We start from the raw sequence: 6,221 nt of genomic DNA, 5'->3' as shown, positions 1-6,221 counted from the left end.
TTTTTGAAGCACAGTGGCAGGGTCATCTGGAAAATTAGCGTCTCGTAAACAATGGGTCCCGTCCTCACCTCGGCCATTGTACGCCTGGATTTCGGTAGTCGAGCAAGAATTCTTTGCCACAGAAACTCCTTTGCTTGCGCAGTGAGAGTCCGGAACCATCGTGGCATTGCATCACGAACCCAGGCAGCGTCCTCGCCATAGGCAGTTACCCTAAGGAAATCATGGAGGAGAATCTCTTGCCACCACCATACCACTTGAAGAATCTTGCGAAAACGATTTCCACGGGCATCCGATGGTAGAAAAAGCCAAAAGAAGGCTCAACCTTTTGCGAGAAGGAGGCTGCTCTTCATCCCCCTAAAGGCAGAGCGATGCGAGCATGGTGAACGTCTTTATTGCAATGTACAGATATGTTGTGGGACACGTAACACTTATACGCATTACGTCAACAGATTAGCCATACGTCAACAGATTAGCGTACAAGAAAAATGTAGCAAAAGGCACGGAGTATCGGTAGTTTTCTGCGCCTTGAAAGATGCGTAGCGTGCTACCCAAGGTCGGTAATTGGTTAAAAATGGCACAGCGTACCAAAAGAATCCTATTACACCTTTTATGCGCGGACGAACTTCAGATGTGTATCAATGCACAAGAAAAGAAACATCTGCAGAAGTGGCTTGAACAGCTCGAAAAAGTTGGCTCAGCAGCCAATCGGGCTTAGATCAAACTAGGCGCACACGCGGTTCTACGATTTCCCGGAACACGTAAGCGAGTAAAAAAAGAAATATGGCGTTGAAATCCGAAGGCACAGAGCCGGCTTGAAAGACCAACGCAGAGCGCATGGTCGTCCTTGCGCATTGTCAGGCATATTTTCTTTCTATATCTTGCGCTAACGAAGGAATCTGGTGCTAACGGTTATGCGGCTCAGCTCAAGTGGGAAACCCTGTGCCTCCATTATGCCGCGCACTCGCCTTAGGTTCATCATTTGCTTGGATTGAAACGTTTTATTGCCGGTATTTTAACATAGTGCAGCAAAAGCGAAAAGTGAAGTGTGCAAGTTTATATTATTAATATTATTATTAATAACATAATAATATAATAATAATAATAATAATATTAATATTAATAATAATAATAATATTAATAATAGGCAGGCTGTTTCAAACATAACGAAATGTAAAGTGAAGCGCATTTTTTACTGAGACTCTGTGAGAATAGCTTGTAGATGATCTGCCAGAAAGGTCTGTTGATATTGTTTACTGAATTCCGCCCCACTGAAAAGCTTGCCTGTGTCAAATGATGCTAATTATCACATTGTCGCCTTTGAGGTCCGGCCCAGGTTGCCTGCCGCCCCTCTCGATCTCACTGGTAGCAGCGAGTATTGTCCTTTCGGTGTGCAAGCCTCCTTTCTCAACTCCCGCGTGTTTCTGAGTGCAATCAACACAATTGGCCTGTCACCCGCAGGTTGTTTATCACCATCGCAATTTCCTGGCCAAGTTTCCCTTCCTCTCCCTGGACCGCATTGTGAAGCCCCGGCGCAATCCCTGCGCAGTTTTAGCTTTAAAGGTAAGGCCATCTGCCCCTATGCTTTTGCCATTACCTCCTGCATCGTCTTATCAGGGAAACACCCTATAATTCACATGTTAATCCCTCCCTACCCTTTCCATTACGACACCACTATCCCCCATCACGCTCGACTCTTCCGCAATGATTACCGCGATACATGCAAAACGCTAATGTTTGTGAAACTCATCAGTGTTATTGACTTAGTTAACTTTGAATGGCCAGTGCGCTCTAGAAACTAGCAAAATGGAATGGTGTTCGTCAATGCAAAAATCGTTTCGGGAGTAAAAGTGCTTTCGTTGTCGACATCCGGTGTCACAATAGCAGACCTGTTGACCAAGGTATTCCGTCGGCGAATTGACGTCTGCGTATTTGACGCAATTTCCCAATACGAAGCATCTTTGTTGCTTGCAAAACGTCATATAATACACAATCAGTATGAAGAAAACAATGGACTCAAGCGTGACGTTAAGTTGGTTCGGTTTGATTTAAGCAATTTTGATAACTTCTGGTTAAACTTCAGTGGAAGAGTCGTAAGTGGACCTAGAGGAGCCCGAATGGGGAGCATAAAAATAAAATAGACTTCATAATATGTAATAGCCATGGCCTCGTGCAGGATGTGGAAGTTCTCGGAAGGGTAAGGTGCAGTGACCCCCGTATGGTAAGATCTCGAATTAGGCTAGATTTGAGGAGGGACCGCAATAGGCTAGTACGAAAGAAGCCGATAAATGAGCTAGCAGTAAGACGTAAAGTAGAAGAATTCAGGATAGCGTGGCAGAACCGATATTCAGCTCTTAACGAGAAAGCCGAGCTTACGACACAGGAAGCCAGCGATAGCCTTACAGGTATTATCACGCAGTGTGCAGTAGAAGTCGGGGGCACAATGGGTAGACAGGATACTGGCAAACTTTCACAGGAGGCGAAAGATCTAATTAGGACATGGCAAGCCATGACAATCTCTACCGCAGCTGACAGAATTGAACTAGCGGAGCTTTGAAGTTAATCAAAAAGCGTAAGACAGGTGACATACAGAAGTATAATATGGAGAGGATCGAACAAGCTGTAAAGAACGGAGGTAGCCTGAAAGCTCTGAAGAGGCGTCTTGGCGTGGGGAAAAATCAGATGTATGCACTTAAACATAAGCAAGGCGATGTCATCACAAATAGGGATAAAATAGTCACAGTGGCTGAGGAGGTCTACAGGGATCTGTACAGTAGCCGGTACATCGAGGACAATGCCGAACGAGACAGTAGCTCAGAGGAGATAGGCATCCCACCAGTAACGACCGAAGAAGTAAGGAAGGCTTTGAAAGAAAGAAATGAAATGGGGCAGAGCACCTGGTGAGGATCAGATAACAGCAGACCTCTTGAAGAATGGCGGAGAAATTGTACTTGAAAAATTGGTAAGCCTGTATACGCACTGCCTAATGACCGCAATGGCACCGGTATGTTGGAAGAACGCGAACATCATCCTAATCCATAAAAAAGGCGACATGAAGCACTTGAAAAATTACAGGCCGATCAGCTTACGGTCAGTCGTCTACAAGGTACTTATCAAGGTAATCGCTAACAGAATTTCTGCAACCTTAGATTTCAGTCAATCTAAAGAACAAGCAGGGTTCTGTAAAGATATTCAACAATTGACCATATTCTCACGATCAATCAGGGGATAGAGAAGTGCGCTGAGTATACTGAACCCAAATATATAGCCTTCATTGATTATGAGAAAGCATTTGACTTGGTCGAAACCCTAGCTGTCATTCAGGCATTACGTTACAAGGGGGTAGATGAGCATTATATAAGAGTACTAGAGCATATATACAATGGGTTCACAGCTACCATCATCCTCCATAAGGAGAGCAGTAAAATACCTATAAGGAGGGGTGTCACACAAGGAGACACAATCTTTACAATGTTATTCACAGCATGTTTACAACACGTATTAAGAACGTTGGATTGGGATCAGGTGGGAGTAAGGGTTATTGAAGAATACCTCAGTACCCTCAGATTTGCTGATGACATTGCCTTGCTAAGTAACTCGGGGGACGAATTGCAAAGCATGCTTTCCGCACTGCACGAACAGAGTAGAACCGTGGGCCTGAAAATAATTAGCAGAAAATTAAAGTAATGATCAATAACTTCGGGACAGCACATCGGTTTGAGATAGGTGGCGAGGCAGTGGAAGTGGGAAGCGAATATATATACTTACGCCAAGTTGTGACCCCAGACCCCAACCATGAGGCAGAGATAATTAGAAGGATCAGAAAGGGGTGGGGTGCGTATGGCAGGCATTCGCGGATAATGATTTGCAGCCTACCATTGTCGCTCAAGAAGAAAGTGCATGACAGCTGCATCTTACCGGTACTCACCTATGGGGCAGAAACTTGGACGCTTCTAAGAGGGTTCAACTTAAATTGACAACGACTCAGCGGGCAACGACTCAGCTGGCAATGGAGCGTAAATTGATAGGTGTAACATTAAGGGAGAAGAAGACAGCGGAGTGAGTCAGGGAACAAACACAAGTTAAGGACATATTAGTAGACATTAAGAAGAAGAAATGGACGTGGGCAGGGATTGTAAGGCGAAGGCAAGATAACCGCTGGTCATTAAGGGTAACAGAGTGGATCCCTAGAGAAGGCAAGCGTTGCAGGGGGCGGCAGAACATTTGATGGGCAGATGAGATTAAGAAGTTTGCGGGGATAAATTGGTCACAGATGGCACAGGACCGAGGTAATTGGAGAATAATGGGAGAGGCCTTTGCCCTGCAGTGGGCGTACACAAGCTGATGATGATGATGATGATGACAACTTCAAATGCAGTGCCAAGAAGAAAAGCCGACACTCATGTCTGCTATTTCAATTATATAAAAATGGTAAAAAAAGAACTTAGAAATGAAAATTTTACTCGTAAAATTCGCATGAATTCTTCACTTGTGATATAGAACCTGGGCCATGCCATCCAGGCTTCAATGTGCACTAGTAGTCAGAGAATGTCTACCAGTAACTTCAGTGTATCTTCAATAATTGACATACTTCTCGCGGAGAGAACAACAGCCTGAATACGCCGGTATATCTGGCTTTAGGCCTTACCACATATATTAAATAGCGATATAAAATTGTTAGTCACTTCGTAGTGCGTTCTGTTACATTGCGTGCGGCCGAAAAAGAATAATTTGCTGTGCGGGGTACAGTGGCCACATGATCCGCAAATTTTATGCATTTTACGATTAGAGTAGCTTAATTTATACATAGCGTAATAAAATGTTCCTCTTACGTTTCGAAACTTCTCCTTACAGCAAAATTTTAGTCACGACACACGCAATGGTTCAATCTGTAATAATTCCTCTATACAAGTTCGAATAGGTGTAAGGGTGGCAATATATACGCTTTCTAACCGCAAACACGGTGCGTCACAACCGTTGCTAGCAGTGTCAGGACATATGAAAATGAAAGTCTTTACATGAATGATTGAGGTCACACAGCATGTGTTTCTCTGCATGTACTTCTTTTCCTTTGAAATCCCAACTAGGACATTCGTCTGTAGATACCCGTTTGCTAGTTTTGTTTTCTCCAATTGAGTGAGCTAGGTCTTCACAGTTCGCTGCATTTGAATGGTTTTTATATAAACGTCATATGATGCATGTGTATTTACAGTCGCCCTAAGAAAGAGTAACAAACAAGCACCAAATAAGCGAGATTCTCATGACGTAGCAATTACATTTTTAGGTGCACTAAGAGAAAAGTTTCGATAAAGAGTAACGAACTGCGATATTTATATCTACATCCATTCCCAACACCGTTACAATGGCTAAACTATTTTACATTCCCGAGTATTGCGGATGAAAAATGAAAAGGGGGAGGAATGGGTGGCGCTGTAAATACAAGAGAAGAAAAAAATGGATGTTTATTGCGTAGACGTATAAAATATTCGTACAGAAATGAATTACTCCGAACGTGAACACGGCATAGGCGCGAAGGTTTCAATAGGATATTGTTTGCGTGAGCAGTACAACGGGAATACGGGCAATGTTTAAGAGGCTCTGTTCATTTTGGCGGAGTTTTGGAAATATTCGAACCCGCAGGGGAGCTAAAATTTAAAGTGAAAATAGTGTGTGGGCAGCCTTCGAATGGCTCACCACGTTATGATAAAAAAGCGCAAGGGCGGAGCTACAGCTGTCGGCGCCTTGTGCAGGTGCTGTGGGTCGCCTTTCCCCTTGCATGTGTTTAAACCAGGTGTCAAGTAAGTCTGGGTCCAAAAGGTAACGAATAAAAATAACGGCTAGGACTGTTACGACACAACAGAAAAGGAGAGCGTTTTGTTCCAAAAGAACTTCGTGTTTTCATGAAAAGTACCCATGACATCAGTAAAACTTGTTGGTGGTCTCTGGTTCGTTTTGGTGGCGAAAGAACCCTTCAATATTGGAACTCGCCGCTGACGGCAATGAAAAAAAAAGAGAAGGAGATGACAGCGGCATAAAATAACAAAGTAAATTGTATATGGGGTAACCTCTTTGAAATATTTACAAAAAGAATTTAGGAATGTTTGTTTGTTAGCGATCAATTTAATAAGGTACGATTTACGTACACAGCTTTAAGATCGACTGTTAAATGTCACCCATGTGACAACAAATGTTGTGCCTGGGACTCACTGTTTCGCTATTGCTAC

Source organism: Haemaphysalis longicornis, unplaced genomic scaffold (assembly GCF_048455015.1).
Source record: "Haemaphysalis longicornis isolate Haplotype H1 unplaced genomic scaffold, Haemaphysalis longicornis Haplotype H1 scaffold_13, whole genome shotgun sequence".
NCBI classification, from domain to species: Eukaryota; Metazoa; Arthropoda; class Arachnida; order Ixodida; family Ixodidae; genus Haemaphysalis; species Haemaphysalis longicornis.
This window is presented reverse-complemented; position numbering follows the sequence as displayed.